Genomic DNA, 24,288 nt, shown 5'->3' on the forward strand with positions numbered 1-24,288 from the left:
AAGGACTCATTCAAAACCCCCTATGAGTTATGGTATGGCTATAAACCCAATGTAAGTTACCTAAAAGTATTTGGAAGTAAATGTTACATTCTGAAAGAATCTAGAAAAGGTAAATTTGATGTGAAGGGTGATGAAGGAATATTTTTGGGTTATTCTTGCAAGAGTAAAGCATATAGATGTTTGAGTTTGTCTACTCACAAAGTCATAGAAAGTGCACATGTGAAAGTTGATGAGTTTTTAGAAAGGACTAAAGAAGAAAGCAAAAAGGAACTAGAAGATTACAAGAGATTTATTTTCATTGAACCTGATATAGTGATAGATACATCTATCAATCAGGAATCTTCTACTCTTGAGTCTTTAGTAACTGAGTTGCAAGAAGTTTAAACTGAACCCGAGTCACATTCAAATGCTATTGAGCCAATGCCTACTTAATTTGAAGGGCCCGAGCAATAGTCAAATTAGCCAGAACCTGAAGTTGAAGTGCAAGAGGATGACAATGCAATTCATTCAAAAGGCAAGGAACTTGTATTAGCCAAGTATGTCAGGAGACATCATGCACTAGATCAGCTCATTAGAGATAATTATGAAGGTACTATGACAAGAAGTAAGCTAAAAGGTACTTGTTTACTTGTTGATTTTGAACCTAGAAATGTCAAAGATGCATTAGAAAATGAAAGTTGGATTGAGGCTATGAATGAAGAGATGGAGCAAATAGAGAAGAACAAAACATGGACTCTTGTACCCATGCCTAATGATAGAAATGTGATTGGAACTAAGTCGGTATTCAAAAATAAATTGAATGAAAATGGTAAGGTTTCAAGGAATAAAGCTCGACTGGTATGTAAAGGATATTCTCAAGAAGAAGGAATAGACTATGGAGAGACTTTTGCTCCTATTGCAAGATTGAAAGGTGTCAGGACCGTACTTGCATATGCTGCATACAAAGGATTTAAGGTATATCAAATGGATGTCAAATCAACATTTCTCAATGGTATTCTAGATGAGGAAGTCTACATTGAACAGATTGAAGGTTTTGTTGATCCAAACAAGAAGGATATGGTCTGCAAATTACACAAACCATTGTATGGTTTGAAACAAGCCCCTAGAGCATAGTATGAAAGATTGCATAACTATCTTATTCATATAGGTTTTAAAAGAACTAATGATAAAAACAGCTTGTATATCAAGAAAGGACCAGATAACAAGATTATTTTGGTAGAAATATTTGTGGATGATACTTTGTTTAGAGGAAATGATGATCTATGCAAAGAATTTTCAGAGAAAATGAACAAGGAATTTGAGATGTCAATGTTTGGTGAAATTAAATTCTTTTTTGGTCTTCAAATTCAATAGAGTAAGAATGGTATCTACATCACTCAATCTAAATACATCAAGGAGATACTCAAAAAGTTTTGCATGGAAGATTGCAAACCAATTGGGATTCCTATGTGCACTGAACTAAAGTTTACCAAGGATGATGAATCAAAAGAGGTAGATCAAACATTATATAGATCAATGATTGGAAAATTGCAATATGTAGTTCATACAAGGCCAGATATTGCTCTTGCAGTTGGTATTGTTGCAAGATTTTTAACAAAACCAAGAGAAAATCACATGATGGCAATCAAAAGGATCATGAGATACTTGAAAAGCACTGAAGATTATGGATTATGGTACAAATTTGGAGGAAATCTAGATTTGAAAGTGTTTATTGATGCAAATTGGTTAGGAAACATTGATGATAGAAAGAGTACAAGTGGAGGAGATTTCTTTCTTGGAAAGAGGTTGGTTTCTTGGACAAGTAAAAAGAAAAATTGTACATCCCAATCTACAGTAGAAGTAGAGTATGTTGCAGTGGCAATGAACTGTTCAAATATTGTCAAATAGTTATTCGAAGGTATGAAGGTGGAAATCAAAGAACCTATTGTCATGTTCTATGATAATACAAGTGCAATTAACATATCTAAAAATCCAGTGATGCATTAAAAAAACAAGCACATTGTAATAGAATATCACTTTGTCAGAGAATTAGTATAGGATAAGGAGATTAGATTGGAATATGTCCATACAAAGGAACAAATTGCTGACATATTCACCAAACCATTACATAAGGATGCATTCTTGTATCTAAGAGGTAAGTTAGGGGTCATTCCCCTATCTAACGCTCACTAAAATGAAGTTTTAGTGATGCATCAACAGGTATCAAGTTGAAGATCTATCAGTTGATGTAGCATAGTCATGAGAACATTGCATATGAATCAGTACTTAAGGTACATTGCTAATCATTTGGTTTGTGTTGTCTTTGGCATGTGTTGTCAAAGAGGGAGAGTATACTGTCATATCCTTCTAAAATTTGAATTTGTTTGTGAAGCTATGTAATTCCTTCACAAAGGGAGATTAATATATTTGAGAAGTTTGTGACATAAAATCTAAGAAGGAGAAATATTCTGTCAAAAAAGACTTGTTCTCAAATTTCATTCTACTATGACATGTTGTGTTGCCATCAATGTCAAAGAGGGAGATTGTTGGATACAATTGTTCAATTGTGTGTTGTCTTTAATGTTACACAAATGTCATGTTAGTTATTAGACAGAGTCCATCGAGCTCAGTTGGTTAGCAAAGCAAAAGATAGAGTCTACCAAGCTCAGATGATCAACAAAGCAATTTACAGAGTCTACCAAGAATTTCTAAAAGTTACACTATGAAGACAGTTTCTATCGAGCTCACTTGGGTATTGAAGGTTTTTTTGACAGAAGTTAATTTCTACTGAGCTCACAAGGTCAGTGAAGGAAAGTTAGTGTTTACCAAGTTCACTTGATCTCTGAAGGATTTTGTAGAGTTCACAGTGTTTACCAAGCTTCACTTGGTCAACACTGGAAATCATTTCTAGAGCAATTTTTATCGAGCAGGGTTGGCCAATGAAGGATTTAATTGCTTTGGCAAATAAAGTTTAATTATTTCATGTAAAGTTTCTAGCTAACTAATGTAATGATTATTGGTAATTGTAACTTGTAAATGAGCCGACTTGACAATTTGTAAGGTATAATAAAAGGTCTAGTTGTGAATTCTAAAGTATGCATAATGAATGATGGAGGAATGAGTGAGCATGCAAGTGAGTTAATCATGAAGAGGAAAGTGTGAGTGAATTTTGAAGAAGGATAAGATATCCTTGAGGAGCAAAAAAGTTGTATTCGATTAGAGAGGATATAGTGAAGTAGAACAGAGATCTGTATCAGCAAAGTTTAGTTTCATCTCATTCAAGTCACTTATTGTTACTTTCTCACCATTGCAACAATAATTCCTAAATCTCTTAACAGACTTGGTTTAATAGCCATTTTTGTAAATCCTCTAACAAGGTGGACAGTTCTATTGAATTGTTCTAAAGTCTTCTAGCAAGGCCACTCCTAATAGGGTGATTAAATCCTCTAATAGGGTCACACTAACAGTGTGTTTTGTAACCTTTAATAAGGTTGGCTCCTAACAGGGCTCACTTCAGAAGAGTGAAAATTGGTAGCTAGTTACTTGGTGGTTTTTCCCATATTAGGTTTCCACGTTAAATCTGGTGTCTCTTGTGTTGATGATGTTTCTTTTATGCATGCATGTTAAATCTTTTTGAATGCTTAAAGCATCAATAATAAGTTAATGCATAGTGCATCTACCGAGTTACAATATTTTTCTGTGTGGCTACCGAGTGACAACAATAACTAGTTTTATAAGGCATTTAAGGTATCTGTGGATTTGTTTTTATGGTAACTGATTCACCCCCTATCTTAGTTACCCCATCTATATTTCCAACACATCAGAGGATGAGTTACAATAATGGATTGATGAACAAGAGGACCAAGGGGCTGATGTCTTTAAGATGTTAGATTTTGATTTCATGCTTGTAGGCATTGAGCTAGTAGATGACAAAATAAAGGACACCTAGAGAAATAAACCTCCACAAGAGGATTGGAACCAATTATCACATCCACCACAAGGAACTTTAGTTGCTCCACCATCATCAAGTGAAGATTTATCTTTCTTGGATAAAGGTTCAGTTACTCCTCTCCCTCTTGATAATGAAGAACAAGTGCAAGCTGAATAAGAAGAAGAGCCACAACAATTACTTTCTGATGAAGTATCAGAGGAGGGGCAAATATATAAGGAACCTCAATAGTTTTTTCAAGATACAAAGGTGAGGATTGTGGACTCAAAAGACACAGAGATGCTTGATGTGGATCTCTCACAAAAGGAGAAGACTCCAGAGAGGAGTGATAATGGAAAAAGCCTAGTGGTACAAGATCCTTCTTCATCTATGGGTAAGTCTTCAATGGAAGATACTCCAAGATGGTTGAGAAAAGAGGTTATGGTTAGACACAAAAGGCAACTATATTATACTGAGGAAGAGGAAATGAGAGAATTAATTGAAGCTCTTAAGAAACACGAACCACTTGTAGGTGATGCACAAACATTGGCCTTTGTTATGAGTGATCAAAATCAAGACTTGTTTGCCCATGTTGCTATCCCTCCTTTACATGCAAATATTAAGGATTTGACCCCAAAAGATTATCAAATCAAAGAGGTCTTGCTTGGAAAACTCACTATGAATGCTACCAAATTGATGGTCACTACGAGAATCAAAGAAGTGTTTAGGCACTTAGAACAGGATGAGTCTAGATTTTTAAAACTCTAGAAGTAGAATGAGCTCGTAAGAGGTTATTTAAATGAAGTAGTTGGTCCACTAGATCTTGAAAATCCTAAGGAGACTCTAAATGTGACACTTGATAAAAGGGATAAGGAGAATGTACAGTTAGATCCATATTTGAAGGCTTTTCAGCAATGGTGGGAAAGTTTTGAAGAGAAAGGCATGAAAATTATATAAGAAAATCTTAAGTTATTACACCACATGTAGGAAAATGTAGACAAGTTGGTTGCTATATTGAACCTAGATCTTGGGTTGATGGATGAGATACATACCTGGAGTAAAGAATTGTAAGTGTTACAATCAATAAAGGGTTAGAGGTATCGGATGTTGATGGATGTATATATTGTAGATGAGTTAGATAAGATGGATGATTGGGTAGAAAAGATTGTGGATGGAGACATTGCATGCGTATATTCATAAACTCAAGGATCAAACCCAAGAGCAGATTTTGGAAGTAGAGAGACATTACAACAGTGGTTGCTTGGACATTTTTGAAAATGATTCAAGGGATAAATTAATGATTGTGCAAGTAGTTTTTGAAAAATTTGAGAAGACTTTTGAAGAAGCTTTCACTAATGAGGATATTAGACATGCATCTAGACTGAAGAAGTATTGCTAGAATTGGATGTGAAATTGGGAGATTTTGCAGAGACTCACATAGAGGTGGGAAACCATCGACAAAAGGTAAAGGATAAATATGATGCTTTAGATTTTCTAGATGTAACCCAAGTGATAGATGTTATAGAGAAATTCAAGAAAAAATACTTAGACATAGCTTTGGTATGAAGGGGAACAAAACCCAGAAGCTAGAATTTCAGTTTTGACACTAGGTAAAATTTTACATTTTTTTGACTTGTCTTCCAAGGTGTGCTTCTCCCAAGGTGTGCAAGGTGTAATTCTCCAAAGGTGTGCTGAAAGTTTTTGAATATGTCAAAGGTGTGCCTATAGTTAACAGTTCCAAATTTAGAGCTCTCCATGCACTTGAAATGCATTTTGATGATAGTTGAACTCCTAAAAACCTCTAGAGAAAGTTGAGCTTCTATTTTTGGCATCTCTAGAGACTTCTACATCATCTAATGGCTTTCTTCTTCTTTTTGTCTCATGATTTCTTTATTTGAAGACATGTAAAGTCTCATAAACCCATTAAATGAGATAAACAAGGGTGGAGTCCTACTTAGCATTGGTTAGAGAGTCAATAGATTTGTTTTATTAGTTTAGAAGAATATATTTGCATGAAGGAATCTCTCACTCTCAACAAAAATTGAGAAGATTTCCTATAAATTGAGGAATGTAATATGTATTCTAGGCTGTTATTTTGATGTAATGATATATGCTATTGGTTCTCTCATTCGGAGTTTAGTTATTCTTGCTTGAGTTTGTTATATTTTGTGAATGTATGTTCATGGAGTGTAATGGAGCTAGTAGTGTTATTGCATTATTTTGATTGAGTGATCTTTTAATTTTGGTGTTTGCCACGTGTTTACAAATTCTGCTAACATACTTAGTTGGAGAACATATCACCCTATTGTTCCTATATAGCTTTTTGTCTCATATGAGTACACTTTCTATGGCCATGAAATTTGATGAAATGTGAAACATCTTACAATTTTTGAATTCCCATTGATGATTGCATCAGTGGAATTAAGGAAGTGCTGCTCCTATTTCCATTGGTTCCATTAGGGATTTTCTTTTCAAGTTATTTTCTTAAACTTCTTGTTACCCTATCTTCATTATTCTCTTTTACAAACATTTGGTTAAATTAGGAATTTATATAGTTGCATAGTTAAAACTACATCCATTATAAATAGAAAAATATAAAAATATATTTCTTTTTGTGTGGTTACTTTTTTGAGATAGCAAGAAGATTAAACATCTTATCCAAAATTGGTCAAAACTAGAAAAGGCCTCCTCTTGAACACTCACATTTATCTTCTACTGAGAAAATTCTAGTAGGCTGCAAGATCACTTAGAACCTTGGAGTTGATTCCAGATTAACTTTTTAAGGGAGGAGTTCGAAAGGATTCCTACCATTAAGCATCGTGCAAAATGGTAGCTCAACAATGAGTTTTAGTAGTAGATTCTCCTTTCCGTACCACAATTTAGCTTTCAAGGTTTTCAAGAGTTGGCTATTGTAATGAAGAGTCTTCTTCCATTTGTTTTGTAGCTAGAACTAAGGTCTCCAATCCTTCACTAGCCATTTCCTTAAGAACTTGCTCAACAATATTTATATTAACTGTAGGAAAATTTTCATCCAGGTCTTGAGGATCATTAATTAATAACTATAGGTTATTTAGGTTCATTTCTAGAAATAGAAACATCATCATTCTCAGATTCATATAAAACTTCAGGGCTTTTCCCTTTTGTTCAGATCACAAAGGTACCATGACCTGAATCACTATCACTACTCTCATCCCCAATGTAAACAACATCTTCTTGGTACTGGCTAGGATTTTGTGGCTTACTTCTTGAATATGTTCTTATTTCCTTTGATTTATGATACGAAATAATTCCTTCATAATTTTTATGGATATTGGTTTGAGGAATGTTATCTAAAGGGGTATTTGTTAGAGTAAAATTTCTAGAATCTTGTCACTCCTCATAGGTGTTTCAATAGGAGTTTTAGACACCTTCTTTATTTTCTTTGAAGATCCTCCCTCAACATATGCTATAGGAGTCTCCTTTTGAATTCTCTTTTTCTTAATAGAGGGTGAGGGAGTGAAAACATTATCATGAACATCCCTTGACTCTTGTGTGTGATCTGGGTAAAGTTCTTCTTGTAACAAACAAATTTTCATAACCAATTTAAAACACCTAATAATCTGATTTAACAAATAACTGATTCCATTTCACATGACAATGACTTCCATTAACTAAATTTAACTAGGATAAAGTAACTGCAATTCATATTCAACTAATTTAATGAAATAAATAATGAATGCATTGCTAACATTTTAACCATTACTAACTGATAACATGTTCAACTAAAAAATAAAGTAATGACTATCTTCTATATCAACTATTATATTCATTCAATTTATGCTTTTATAAAACTAAACTATCTATTTATTCTTCTATGGATTTAAAGATAAAAGTGCAAAAGAAACATAGAGTAATAATGAAAAAATCCCCTTATCATGTTGTTCAAGCCTTGGAATTGGTGAGAGGAGAAGCATTGACATAGGCTTAACCTCCCAACCTTAGACCATACTTATCCCCTCATATCCTAACTTAATAGAATGACCCTCGCTACCTCGGGGTCAGGCTTAGGATGTTCTTAAGTCTAGCCATCTGAGCTACCAAGTGGTTTGAGTGCCCCATTCGTTATACCTATATAATCGATGTCTATGGACAAACAAAAAGATCTCATGATTGGCACATATGCCTATAACTACCTTGGCCAATGATTTCAGTTGGGTTCGTGAACCTGATCTCCACCACTCAACTTGACAACAGATTTCACTATCAAGACATGCATGAGCTATTATGTGTCTTCTTTACATAGTTATTCATATCTGATTTCATTCTTGGTTCTTGGAGATTATCTCCACCTCTTCACCATTCATGGATTATTTTCCAGTGAATCCTAGGTGCTTGAAGATTATGATCATTTTATTTATTTTACACCTCTTCACCATTCATGGCTTCTTGCTAGTGAATTCCTCAGTGTTGCAAATATTTTGAATAATAACACTTGCATTCATGTGAATTCATGTGAATTTAGTTAAGTTTCCACCATTGAATTTATAAATTGAGATAATCTCAAGGATATTTGAAAAAGAGCTCAAAGTATTATGGGGAAGGTATCAACAAAAATATTAGACTGTATGCGATTCTGACTATGGATACAAAAAAAAAGAAAACCATGCATCAATATTATACTTTTCATTTAATCTATTGTTATACTATACAACACATCTCTATATTTATGGATGATGATCTGAACAAGACATTAATTGCTAAGAATATTAATTCAGCAAGAAGTATGGAGAGTCAACTATAAATGGTTTAAAACTTGGCAAGGGAATCACATGACTTGCAAAATGTTTTGGTATCTTCCACCCATGACCAGAACTCTTGATCACACGCTATCAAATCACTTCCTCTGAGTTCAGTTGATAGTAGAGCTTGGTGGATTAATGTGAGCAATTGGAAATATGAGCTGCAAGAGGGTTATAACACTGAGAATGTCCAACTCGGCTTGGTAAGAAGAAAATATAGTAGATTGAAAATGAGAAAAAGAAGGAAGGCAAAAAAGAAAGGAAAGGTTGTCCTCCAAATCAATTCATGGCATTCTTTTAATGATCAGCCATGACTTCTTGACTACCATTAGTTATCAAGAAAACCCATTCGAGTACTTCATAAATTCAAATTTAAAAAGGAGAGAAATAAAGAGGGAAAGGAAATAAGGAGTTGAAGAGTTTAAATTTTATTTTATTATTATTATATGCTCTTATATATGTTCACATATGTATATTAATGAGGTGACATCATTAGATTATATAATTATTTATTGGTGCCATTTCATTTTTATAGATGTGTTCGTATTTAAGTGTTTATAATAATGATAAAATAAGAAAATTCAAAAATAAATTTCTAAAGGTATGAATTATATTTAGTTTAGATTATTTTATATTTTTAATATATTGTTTTCCTAATAGCTCATGCAGTCCCATAATGTAACCTGTGGTCAAGTCTTCATATCCTTTCCAAGGAAGTCTTAGGTCAAACTTGTTGATCCTGATGACTTGAACGAAACAACCATCCCATTTAGCAATGCTTCCTCTCTCTCCAGTCTTCTCCTGTAATCACCCAAGCAAAACATTCTTGCCAACACATTAATTCAAAATATATTAATCATTAATTCATATCAAACAATTGTTACTTATCTAATGACAGTCATAGGTTATTGGTTATTTTATCAAAATTTATAATAACTAACTCATTTCACATTTCACATGATCATAAAAGAAATAATTTGTTATTAGTTGGCAGAATGTATATAACTAACTAACTCATTTCACATGATTAGGAAAAAAATTAATCTGTTAGCAGTTGATACAATGTATATAATTAACTAACTTGTTTCACATGATCAGTAAAAGAAATAATTCATTTAAACCAACAGTTATGATCAAATTAAAAATTAGGGTAAAATTTGGGATGTAACACTTCTTGTTCTTAAATTGGTTCACGTTCAACCCTATGTGCAAAAGACATAGTTTTATACTAGCCTTGAATTGAGGTGATGTGGGGTTTTCTTGAAGAAATATTTCCTTCCCTTTTTCAATTTTAGAGATGGATGGTGATTTCTCTACTATTTTTCTTTTTCTACCTAGGTGAGAGTTCATCAAATATATTTTGCTCTACAATTTTTTTAGTGCTGGTTGCTATAGTAATCCATCTTCCTACTCCTGAACCCCTAGGTCCCCCATATAATTGAAATAACTCATCCATCAACAAGAAATCATCCCAAGAGACAATAGAAATTTGTCTTAATTCTCATTCCATCATCAATTTAATCAAACAATGATGGTTGATTGAGTTAGGCTTACCTTTATGCACATATATAGTTCATTTCTTCAGTAGACTAAACAAGAAGTATAGAAGGTTGATAGGTCTATTGTCATGCCTTGAACAACTAAGGAGTTTGAAATGAATACCATGGAACAACTAATGCATTCCCTCTCATGTAATGTACTTCATGATAGAAAGGGAACATTGATTATTAGGTTCTTTTACTAAAAGCCTCCTCATCCCTTCCTTCCTACCCACTTCTAATGACCCATCTGTGTGTAAGGTGAATTGGCCCCTCACTGTATGTGGATCCATATCTTCTTCAAAAATTTCTCCTTCTAATGGCAACCCCAAGACTTCAAGGATTATCTCCTAGCTACATTCAACCTTGATCCCTTTTACCAGAGCCACTCCATTACTCAATGAATTCATAAACTAGAAAGCAACTTCATCATCCCAAGCGGTGAGCTTCTAAAAATACTAGAGCAAACCATGATTTTCAAATAGTGGACAACAAACATTGTCTTGGAGAATGATGTTATGAATTTTGGGTTCATGTTGTATTAAATCACACCCATGGTTATACTAGAAAAATGCCAAAATATAAACCTCCACACTCAGAGAACAAATGTAAGATAGAGAGACAAATTCAAGGTTTTTAAAGCATGTATTTTCAAAGACATTAGAGAACAATTTTTTTTAATATTTTGGGAAAATAACATGCCATATAATAATTTCATATCATCATTAAACTTTTACCTTTCTTCCAAACTTTCATAAATGTAGTTTATGTACAAACTTTCCAAAAGGGAGGCAAGTGTCACATCAACTTGATAAGTGTAAAGGGAATGATACAACATCTCTTCAAATATTTACTCAAAGTACGGTATACTACTTTATCGAATAATCATAAGATTTATATACAAAAAAATGAAACACACACAATCCCCCCCACCCCTCGCAAACTTAAAATAAAGCATGGGTCCCACCATGCAATGTGAGAAAATGGTGAAATGACAGAAAAATGTAAATGCATGAAATTAAAGGAAATAAATAAGGATGGAAAAAAAGTGCATGGTAAGAACTTGTGCAATGTGTTGAAAAATTGAATTGCTACATACCTATTGTGGAAGCAAAAAAATGAGATAGATGGTGTGAGATGTAATTATTACAGAGAAAGTGATGATTTATTATGAACTTTGATCAGAGTTAAAGTAATGAGGAACACTGAGTGGAAGAATTAGGTACCATTGCTATAGGAGAATCTATAAAAGCAAACTACTGTAGGAAGTCTTCTCCAATCTATGGTTTATTGTAGATTTTGAGTTGATGCCCATTGACTAGAAGTTGGAATCAAATAGGATCAATTGTAGCCAACTATACTACTCCATTATCATATATTACTTCCATTTCATATGGTCGTAACCATCTGGTTTGGAATTTTCCCAGATTGTGTTGATACCTTGAATCATAGAGGAGTTTCTAGTTACTCACACTAAATTGCTTATCTTTAATAAATTTATCATTTCATTTCTTGCATTGCATTTGAATTAATTCAGTATTATGTAACACAAATTTTTGAAATCATCAAGTTCATTAAGCTATAGGATGCATTCTTGTTGAGCATCATAGAGATCTATATTTAGATCCAATGCAGTGCAAAGTTTTTTGTGCTCAAACTTAATTGGCATCATGGCTATCTTTCCATAGACTAATTCAAAAGGAGTAAATCCTATTATTTTCTTCCATGTTGTTCTATATGCCCACAATGCCTTTGGAAGCTTGGTTGTCCAGTCTTTCTTATGTATTTGAACAATTTTTGTCAAGATGGCTTCTAGTTCCCTATTTGTTATCTTAGCCTATACATTAGATTGTGGATGGTAAGGAGAAGATTTACCATTCTGAATTGTGTATTGAGTCATTTTCATAGTAATGTGATTAGATGTAAATTTGATGCAGGAGCATCCAGAGGTATAAGGGCAATCCTGTGTCACCCAAAAAAAATACCTAGACATAGTTTCTATTTCATGTGTTTTCATTTCTAGATACCTATTTGGGTCAAATAAAGGTTCCAACTCTCATAGTTCCACTATCAATGTTCTTGGTTAGAGTTTTTAAACACCTTGGGATATGTGTAAATGCCAAAAAAATAGGACTATGTAATTGAGCCATAATTATGATGAGTTATAAGGTGTAAATTGGAGGGATGATTAAAATTGTAATTTAGAACATTCCAAAAAAAGAATCAGGTCAAAAGGCTGCACGGTTTGAAAGTTATCACAGTTTTCCAATTTTTGGAGACCTCCTAAGAATGCTTCAAAGTCAGGTTTGAGGTACTAGATGACCTCATACGGGCCTAAAAAATGGGCTATAGAGCACTCTGAGAGCTTTTTAGAAATGTAAATGGTTTGTCAATCAGAGCTATGATTCAAAAGTTATGCCTCCCAAAAGTTTGACTACCATTTATGGATTCTTCTAATTTTGCACCAGCTTCTAAAGCGACTTCTAGAGCCTTCCATTTTGGTGGTGGATGCCAACTAGCACTTTCTAGAATGTATTCCTAATCCTTAACCCTTTGGGGTCTATTTAAGAACATTTTTGGCATTGTAAAAGGTAGTTTGGAGTGGAGTTTGAGAGGACGTATTGGGAGAAGAAATTATCTCCAGATTTATACTATTGTAAGCCCATAGGGCATGTTTTGGAATCTATTTTCTCTGCACTAAGTGTATTGGCATATTTTCATAGTTAATAAAGTTTTCCCTTTATTTTTGTGTCTATTCTATACTTGGGTTGTGTCTCCATCAAAATTGGACCCCTTGATTAGTCACTGATTCTCTAGGGACTCCAAATCATGTAAAGATGACTTCATTTAAGAATTCTACAACATTCTTTTTGATTGAGGAAAATAGGTTTTGAAGGGGACCTAAAACCCTATTACAAATAATTTTTTTTTCAATGAAGCCCAATGCAAATTGAACTACAGACCAAAGGTGAAACAAGTCACCAACCAGAACAAGGTGATTGTTGTGGCAATACAGATAACATGGTACAACCTAGCCACAAAAAAAAAAGTTTTGATCGGACATCTAAAACCCCATGGTTAGCAAAGGATATACATTAAGTCCCTAACCATAAAAAACTATAACAGACAAAATTCCAAAAAAGCCAGGAGATCCAAAATGGGACAAGGACTCAAGATTTCCCTTTCAATCCCAACTTTTAAGAATGTAATGCCATATCAAAAGTTGGAGTGGAGGGCTTGACCTTTTTCCTTTTTATAGTTATCCATCCATCCTCCACCAAACCAATAGCCTTCTACCATGCAAAGTCAACAACACCATAATCAACCCCCAAAACCCCCGCAACCCATGAGAGACTATAGATCATAGCAGAAACAACAACGTCATTTAGAGATGAAGCCATAAGAGGGGCCCCATCACTAGTGACAAAATCCATAGGAGGGAGAACAGGAGAGGTCACCACCATAGAATTTAGAGGAGGGAGAACAAAAGAGTTTACCACCATTGGGGCATCATTAGCACTAGTCGAGTTTGCTACCAAATATTCTTGAGGCGAGCCACAATCCCCAACATGTTTCATAGGTTTCACCTTAGCCCATTTAGTGACATAATAAGTACAAACCAAAATATAAGATTTACCTTTTGATGGAGGATCAATTGGTCCAACAAAATCTATTTCCCTTTTGTCAAATGGTGTAACAACTACTTGTAGCTGTAGGGGAATTTCATCTAACTTTGTTGGTCTTCCCATATGTTGACATCTATCACACTTCTTTGTGTATTTTACTACATCCTTGTGTAGAGTTGGCCAATAGTATCTAGTTGTTAGGATCTTGAATGTTGTCCTTTTAGCTACAAAATGTCCTCCACATGGTTCATCATGGAAAGCTTGTAGGATATCATAATTTTCATCTTCTCTGAGACATGTGTGCATAACTTGATTAGGTCTAGTATAAATATCCAAGAAAAATTGAAACTCTTTTTTAGTTAGAAGTCTTTTATCCTTAGGAGAGCAATGAGCTGGAGTTATCCCTCAAGTGAGATAACTAGCAATATCAACATACCATGGATTATGTGCTATTAAAGAGAATAAGTGTTCATTTGGGAAGTTATCATCAATAACTGTAGGATCATTAGGGGCCTGCAATCTTGAAAGGAAATCTACCACAATATTAGCCTTTCCTAGTTTGTCTATTACTTTGATATCAAATTCCTACATAATCAATAATCAACATGTTAGTCTTCTTGAAATAGATGGTTTATTTATGAGGTACTTGGTTGGATCATGGTTAGTATGCAAAAATATTTCATATCAAATGATATAATGTCTGAACTTATTGAGAGCATAAATCACAACTAACAATTCATTTTCTGTGACATTGTAGTTTAGTTTTACTCCTTGTAGATTTTTACTGATATAATAGATAACATATTTGAAAATCCCTTCTTTTTGTCCTAAGACAACTCCTATAACATAATCTGAAGCATCCGTATGAATATGAAATAGAATGTTCCAATTGGGAGCTATGAGTACAAGTGCTTTAGTTAATACTTCATTAAGGTGTTGAAATGATTTGTCACATTTTGAATGCCAAGAAAATTTAGAATCTTTCTTTAACAAACCATATAGTAGAGTTGTTATTTGACTTAAATATTTTATAAATCTCCTATAGTAACCAAAATGACCTAGGAATCTTCTAACATTCTTTTGCTTTGCAGGTGTAAGTAGAGTACTGATCACTTCTATATTCTGAGGATCAACATGAATACCACTTGAAGAAATATAGTGACCTAATACAAATCCTTCCTCCATCATCATATAATGTTTCTGACTATTTAATGAAAGGTTGTGTTCTTGACATATTTTCATCACTTTATCCAAATTGGATTTAGCTTCATCAAAAGTAGAGCCATAAACAGTGAAATCATCCATATAGATTTCCATAAGTTAGAAAGCATATAAGAGACAATACTTAAGACTACTTGCTGAAAGCTAGTAGGAGCATTACACAATATAAAGGGTAATACTAAATAGGAAAATGTGCCCTAGCAATAGGTGAAAGTTATCTTGTCCTAATCTTTTGGTGCTATTTGTATCTAATTATACCCACTGAATCCATCCAAGAAAGAGAAATAAAGTTTCTCAGCCAAATTGTCAAGAACTTGATCGATGAAAGGAAAGGGAAAATGATCTTTTTTAGTTGCTATATTAAGTTCTCTATAACCCAAACATACTCACCATTTACCCTCCTTTTTAGGCATAATTACCAAAGGTGAGATCCATTGACTATTAGAAATAAGGTAGATGAATCTAGCATTCAAAATTTTTTGCAGGTTAGTTTTTACAAAATCACATAATGGAGGATTGACTCTTTGTTAGGGTTGTCTAATAGGCTTACATTTAGGTGTAATGTAAATTCCATTAGTGCAGAGTTTTGGGTCTAGTCCTTTCATGTCTATGTAATCTTAGGAAAATGCTTTTTGGTTTTTTTGTAGGAGCTTAAGTGTACTTTCCAAATTGTCAAGAGTAATATTCTTACTGATATTGACCTCCTTCCCGAGACTAACTTCAACTCTAGTGACTTTATTAATCATGGCTAACTAATTTAAGTTAGAAGACTAAATTGCATGAGGTAACAAGGTATGAAGGTAACTAGTGGATGCAAGAAAATTGGGTGTATCTTTAGGAGGAAGAATTGTTTGTAATGAACAATTATGGTCAATACACAAAGTGAAATCTTCACAATATTCTTTGAATAGGATGGCTGCAATGATATCATCATCATTATGAGGAATCATAAAGGAGGCTTCTTTCAATTGTTATGAGATGACTTAATGAGTTTACCTTAGGTTCACCATCTCCTAAATTAGGCCACACAACTTGTTCATCTTGCAAGAGTGGTTTAGTGAGAAAGTATAAGGCTAACTTCTTAATAGTGGATCCATTAGTTATGGTCATTTTTCCTAATCAAAAAAAAATACAGGCATATGTTGTGGTTACTAAATGTCATCCTAGGATAATAGGATAACATCCTAAAGTTTCTTTAAATGATAAAATGATAAAATCCACTAGATACTCCCAAGAATCCAAAGTAATTATGACATCCTCTATCATGCCATCAGGTTTAACTCTAGAACTGTCAGCAAGCTGAAGTATGGTATGGGTTTCTCTAGTACCAATGATTTTAAGGTGGAGAAGTACCTCCCTAGTCATGGCATTAATAGATTCCCCTAAGTCTATTAAAGCATTCTAGACTCATACTCCATTGATATGTACTGTGACAATTGGGCTCCCTGGATCAAAATATTTTGGGACTATTAATTTATTCAGCATAAGGTTAGATAACTGACCCATGACATGGATAGTTTGGGGGTCCTTTTGCTTTCTACTAGGTTTTTTTATAAAGGCTTCTTTAATAGCTTTATTATATGCTGGAATTTCCTTGAGGGCATTTAGTAAAGGTATTTTGACTGTCATTTTTTTCAATTGAGTGAGCAGTTCTCCTACAACATGATTTTTAGGATGAATTCGTGATTAAGAAAGTCTTTGTGGAAATGATAGTGACTTATTTGTAGGAGGTTGTGATGGAATGGGAAGGGATTCTTCATTCAAGACTTCCTCAGAAGTAGCCTATGTTATTACCTGTCCTTTAGGATTTGGAAGATTAGTTCTAGACCTATGGTCTATATCAATGATTGAATAGGTTTGTTGCTGAGTGTCATTGGAAGAATATACTTTCTTTTGAGTGGTCACATTATTTGGATATGGTGTTGGCTAACTAGGTAAATGAGTTTTTTTGGGTGGATGGTTATTGGATGTAGGAAGAGGTGGTATTAAAGCTTGCTACTAAGGTTGTTGCAAGGCATTATATTGTTGATTAGGTTGCCACCAAGATGATTGTTACCAATTATTCTGTGGGGCTTGCCATTGATTGGATTACCACTGCCAATTTTGATTAGGCTATTGTCAAGTTTGTTGTTGTGGAGGGGCTTTCCAGTTTGGTTATTGCCACAATCAAGTGGAGACTGTTGCCAAGATTGGTTATTCCACATAGGTTCACAATGAGGAATCCAAGAAGGATTTCAGTGATTTGGGTTTGAAAAATTAGGATTTTGCAATTGATTATTGAAATTCCCAAAAATTTGGAGAGGGTCTTGAGGCATATCTTGTCTCTGAGCCCATGGTCTCTTTTGAGCGACATATAGTATGTTGAAGACTTACAATTAGAAAAATCATTTTTTTGTCATTGATGTCAAATCTATTGATGAGACATATTGCTACCTAAACTAAATATCATATCTATTTGATCGATGAAGAGGATTTGAAAAGTTGCTCATAACAATAAACAATTATTATTTTTCATTGATGTCAAATCTATTGATGAGACATATTCCTATGTAATCTAAATATCATATCTATTTGATTGATAAGAGGATTTGAAAAGTTGTTCATAACAATAACACCTATAGGAAAGGTTGAGTTATGAAAAGGAAGTTACAATGGAAATTCGATTAGATAGACTTTGATAAGGCAAAGTGATTGTTTATGTTAAGAAAGCTAAGCCAAGCCAAGTAGAAGTATAACATACCATTAGTGCCAAGTAATGCTAGTGTCAACTGAGCTATAGTTAGTCCCGAGAAATCCTAGTGTTGACCGAGCATTAGCATCTACAGAGCTTGACAATTGATGCTGAGCTATAAAGCTTTACAATGATTGAGTATTTTACTAATGACCAAGTGCCAAAATTTGGAGGTTGTTGAGTAACAATATATGAATGAATTCAAGGAAATCGTAAGATCAAGCCAACTCAGTTGATTTCTTGGGAGATGTAAACTACATTGAAGATAAGATTGATGAGTTGTATCATTGAATTCAAGGTGAGGATTAGGTAAAGACCTAATAGTCAAATTCTAGAGAAGTTTCTAGAAGAAGATCAAGAAGATGGAAAAATATAGTGAATCAATTTGAATTAATAAATCATCATAAGGACCGAAAAAAGATTTGAACCTACAAAAGTGAGTTGTAATCACACATATCAAAACCTACTATTTTCTTTCTAGTTACTATTAAAATTTTGTATTAAAATCATTTTAAGAAAGATCGATCAAATCCTCATTTAAAGACTTATTAGTTTGTGTAAATCCCTTAACCAAGTGACATTAAAATGGAATGATCGAAGCCCTCTTACAAGGCCATTCCTAGCAGAGTGATTAAATCCTCTAACAAGGTCACATTTAATAGTGTGGTTTGTAACCATTAACATGGTTGGCTCCTAATGAAGCTCATTTTGAAATAGTGTAAAAGTGTGACATGTGTTAGAATATATAGTCCACTGATATAACCATGATAGGACAGGGAAATCAATTATCCAAATATCATCACCACTATCAACCTTAAACAAACTTAACCATATGGGCAATATAAACTAAAACCATAATAAGATACTCATACATAATAACACTAGATATGTTAACTAGGGAAAGCCTTGAGGCTTTCCCAATTAATTATAATAAGATAATTGATTAATTACAATTACAATAGCATTGTTGGCTCACACTCTATAAAAAAATTCACATGTGTGATACTAGGGCTTTCACACTCATTGACATCATCAACAAAATATCCTCTGTCACTACCTGACTATGCATCTTCTGACTGCATTTTAGATGTAAGATAGCAAGCAAACATCAGGAACTACTTTCCCAATACTATGATTCTGAATTGCTCTCTATAAATTAGGTACAACATCCATATGTCTTTGACTTAGACTCTGTGCACTTGACCACATCATCTAGATATAGTGTAGAACATGTCCATGACCGCACATCACTAGACAAACAAACCATTGTTCATACCATTAAGATCTTTGTTTCCTACTTAGCCAATTTTTATAGAAACCATGCTATGTTGACATCAATGACAAAAATAGTCATGAATGCAACATGTCAACACTCTCCAATGCTTAGGATACTCCCCCAAAGTAGTATCATCAACATTCATGTTAACAACATGTTGTTGGTGGTTTTTTCCAAATTGGGTTTCCACATAAAATCCTAGTGTCAAAACCGTGATGAATGCTTTATGTGTTTATAATTGATAATATTTTCATTATGCAATGCAAGTTATGTTTATGATAGTTTTATAGTATAGATAAAGCAACATCAAGATAAGTAGAATAGTGAAGTGTTTATTGTTTTATTGTTCAAGTGGTACATATTGACCTTGAGTAACTGATTCACCCCCCCCTCTTAGTTATTCTTAATATTTCTAACAATTGGTATCAGAGCTCAGTGCTTATGGAGAAAAGTTTAAAGGTACTTAAAGCTAAAGAGCATGACTAATAAGAAAGATATACCCAAGCTAAACAAGGAGAACTTTCCTACAAGATAGACCTTGATGAAGTTGCACATATCTAGTATTAGTGATGCTATTGTCAATTTTTTGGAAAATGAATATGTAAAGGTAACAACTACTCCTTTGACTACTGAACAACTAAAGTAGAAGCTAAAACACAACCAAGTAATATTTGAGATTGCCTCATCCCTAAGTTATGCCAAGTTTGATGACCTAATAGACTACGACAATGTAAAGTAGATGTGGGATAGATTAAAGACAACATATGTAGGTGATGACAATGTTCTAAGAGAAAAATTAGAAAGCTTAAGACTTAATTTTGATGACATGAGAATGATGGAAGGTGAGAACATGGTACAATACTCCACAAGAGTTAAAGAGGTTGTTAATTCTATTTGAGGTGCAAATAGAGAAATCAAATATGAAATAGTGATAAGAAAGGTGTTGTGGACTCTAGTCCCTATCTATGCCATTAGAGTCTCTGCAATCCAAGAACTGAGATGCACACTAGGTAACAATTTGACCTTAGAAGGTGTAATTGGTAGACTTACTACTTTTGAGATGTCTAACTTTGATAAGTATACACTTGCTACTATTGAATCTGCTTTAAAGTCATAACTAGCTCTTAGTAATGTTGGCCCACTTTTGACCCTGTATCCATTTTTGCAAAAGTAGAAAAGTTTGTCATAGTTTGGTCTAGGTATGTCTAGGCCTAGTTTTCCCCCTTAGGTGAAGAGATTCTCCATTGAATTTCCCATCTTTTCCTTCTCCCACATTTCATCGCTGGGTGGGTTTTCTCCTTGATGTCGTGTGGGTAGCTTAGTATCTAATTCGATGGAGATTCTTACATTTCATGAAGTTATTCACAAAAATAGACTTGTTTCTGACTCATCTTATTTTTCTCATGAAATAATAAAGCTTGCAGAAAATCAAATATTGCCTTCTCCTCGGTGGGTTTTCAACCCATGAAGGTGACTATCCGTTGTGGTTAACAAATGAGGATCATGGATCAAGATAAGAAGATAATGAGTTATTTTATGGAAAATCCTTATTTTCATTGCAGTATTTTACCTTCAAAAACACTTCAGATTCATCATGATGCTTGAAATCATCTAAATTAAAAAACTCGAAGTTGACTTCTCCTTAGCGGGCTTTCAACCTATGTAGTTTGTTTTCTGCCAAGAGCAATTGTGAAGGAAAGAGGTAAAGAAGTGGGCCCCCTTCGACTTTCCTAGTCCTTTTAAGATTTTTTAAACTCATAGAAAATGTTTACTCAAAAGGTAGAGTGTAAATAATAGCTGGGTAGAAAAATGAAAATCGTCTTCTCCTCGACAGGTTTTCAACCCATGAGGGCAATTTTTTGCATTCACAAAGAAATCAACTTTTTAAGTAGATTGGGCTCACAAATTGCACACGAGGCATCTCTAGATGTTAATGGAAACAATCTAACCACTCTTGGAAAGGTATACTGGGCAGGATCAGGTGAAGCAGATATTTCCTTATGGAGTACTCTGTTCTTAATTCTCTAAAACTAAATGGAAAATGAAAAGGTAAGTATGAAAAGAAGGAAAGTTACCATTGGGCCAATGGAAACAGTGAAAAGAAACTAAAATGTCCATTAGAGGCTCCTACATTTACTGATTCAATGGATTTATCCTTTAATTCACTCGTGTGGAGTGGATCTTGAAGGTTAACGAATGAATTAGTATTTCTATATAGAGGGAGACATAACAACTTTTCAAACTACTTCTTTTTCTTGAACTATTATACTATTGAATTGCATAACACTTTCAAATATTTTGTGTTGTGAATTCAATTTTTTGTGACTAGTTTAAGTTCAAATTTTCAATCTACTTCATCCTTAGATAAAATGGCAACTAAATTTGCTAGATTTGATGGACTTAATGGAATCAAATCCACATTGCAGAGTTTCATAGATACCTTGCTTCATTTCTATGACATGCAAGATTTTCAAAGGAGGCTGAGGTTAGAGCCAATTCATCCTATAACTGAGAAGCTTCGAGGAAGTTGGATAGTGGAGGTAGCTGGGTTCCTGATGGTAGTCCAAGCTCTAGAATTGATTATTGAATGCATAAATCACTATAACCTAGATACCAGGTAGATTTTGCTACTTGATCATATAGTTCTAATCTCTATTGATAGGCAAACTATGGTAAATTACCTCCGAGTCCTAGAATGAAAGGGGTTTTCTAAATTGATAGTAGGAGGAGTAGTTTCTAAGTTCTCCTTAAAGAAGATGGTGTGGAGGAAAGAAATCATGTGATCTTGGTTTCAAAAGCTGTGGGGCACCAAGAGTAAGGTTCCTAAAACTCTAATTGGCATTGATCTCAAGCCTGAGATTGTAGACATTTTGGTTCTCCTACAAATATTAAAAGGTGAGGTAGAGGCTCTTAATTTTATTGAACAATATTTCTTTTTGGTACAAATTATCTATTCAGATACTTAGTATATTTATTGGGCCTATGAGGTAAGTAAGAATCCATCCAGACCTCTTAGTGATGCTAAGTTTTACAACACCTTTTATATGTCTTCATTTTTGATTTATATGCTAGCATCTCTGCAGTTGTGGCTAGACCTTCCAAGAATAGAGAAATTTTTTGATGATGTAAAAAGTTATGAGTTCTATCCATGTTTGCAATTGCAGAATAGTTATGCAGAATATGTCAAGGTTAATGATGCATTTACAATGAGAATTTGCAGGGAACTCCAAGGATCCCCAGAGAGGAGATTCAGTCTGAAGGCAATGAAAACTATTATTAAATTTGGGAATTATTTTATCTAGTTCTCATCTTTCTCATATTTGTGTCTTGTAACTTTTGATAGATTCCCTTTGAAGTTGCCTAGGTATCCAAGTGACATGATCGTGCTAATAGAGATTGTGAGACAGGCAATCCAGGTGAACGTACTGAGCAGGAGTCTGAAGAAGAAAGGGTATGAATTCCCTATGAAAGTTGGAGCTTACAGTTATAAGTCTTATTTTGATGAAAAAAAATGCTCAAAGCATTTGAAACTAAGTACAAGTTGGAGGAGTATGAGGTCATAAGACCTATGTTCGATCTGAATGGATATACGAGAGAGGTATTACAAATTGGGAGTGTGATCAAACACATTACCACTATTGAAGACTATTGGGTGAACTATAAAGACAAACTTGAAAGTAGAGATTGTGCTTTCGCTAGGCTCACATTGGAGCAGATTAAAACATATGGTATCAATTTCAATGTAGAAGGCCTGGAGGATGATGGAAAAAATCTGTATAGCAATACATATTTAACTTAGTTAAGGGGCATTCCTATCAATTCAAAGCCTTATGTAGATGCTGAGGAGGATTTAAATCTTATTGTGCCCATGATAATTAAGAGGACTGGGAAATGGGTTGAATGGATGACCAAGAGGAGTCAGAGAAAATGTACAACCACTCAAGCCTCTCTAGTGGCTGCAACGCCTTCTTCATCTTGGAGTGCTACACCAAGCATGACAATAGCTACCACTCAAGGACCAAATTAGCCTTTGAGTGGAGGTGACTAACCTCTGGATAAGACTATTCCCATAGCCAAGACCTATCATGATGGCTCTCTCCTAGTCATTGGAACCCAAACTGGTGCAGAAGAAAAGAAGATGGAGGAGCCAAAGGATAGCGCCACCACCAAAATTCCATCTCTCCATGTCACACCAGTTCCATCACCTCATGCTTCTCTAGTTCCTTCTCCCCATATGACTCCAATTCCCTCTCCTCATCATAGCCATATTCTACCAGCAAGTGCTACACTTCTACAACCAAGTGGCTCTACAATATAGATAGTAGATTTGGGAGATGGAAAGAGTAGTAGTAGTGAGTCTATCAAGTCTAATGAGGCAAAAAAGAAAACTCTAGAAGTAGAAAAGGGCTAGACTTCTTCTAAGCTCATCTCTCAAGATCTGAAGAATCCCTTCTCTTCAACTGCTATGAGAATAACTCTAGTTAAAAATAAGATGTTTAGTATAGAATCACTTGGGATGGCCTCCAAAGTGATAGGTACTAATTCTTGGTTGGAAGATACTCTAGAAAGAAAAAGGAAAAGGAAAGATGAAAACACTTCTGCCAAAGACACTTTATCCCTTGTAGTTCATTCTAAGTCTGCATTGACCAAAGTTAAGAAGCAGAAAACCTTGTTTATACTTGGGCAAGATCTAGAAATAGGGCACTTAACAATGGATATAGCTAAGCCTAACAAAGGAGGAAGGATTGAAGACATTACTGATGACTTTACTTTGCACTCGGTGGACCTTGGAGAGGCTAGGAATGACACCAAAATTGGCTTATGGAAGTCAAACAATGAGGTGATTGAGGGGCAATTAGAAAGTTTGAAGTTGTCCAAGACCAGAATGAAGGCTGACATAGAAGAATTGAATAAGTTCATCATACAGTTAGTTACTCCATTGGCAACTATCTTTGGAGTATCAATAACCAAAAATCCAACCACTACTAAGGTTTAGGCTCTCATTTCTCAACTTTAGGAAGATAGGCATTTTGGTTAGATTGGTAAGGAATGGATTGAGAAGCTCAAATTAGAAGGAGCCGCTATGATAGAACAAATTGGTAATGTTATCCTAAGGTTAGAAATAGAGAAGGATAACATCTTATCAAATAAAAATACTCTGGCCAAAGAAAGGGTGAAGTGTGATGATTGCATCTCTCTTTTGAAGATGAT

The sequence above is a fragment of the Cupressus sempervirens genome, chromosome 3 (assembly GCF_028749045.1).
Source record: "Cupressus sempervirens isolate cs-2001-9-10 chromosome 3, ASM2874904v1, whole genome shotgun sequence".
NCBI lineage: Eukaryota > Viridiplantae > Streptophyta > Pinopsida > Cupressales > Cupressaceae > Cupressus > Cupressus sempervirens.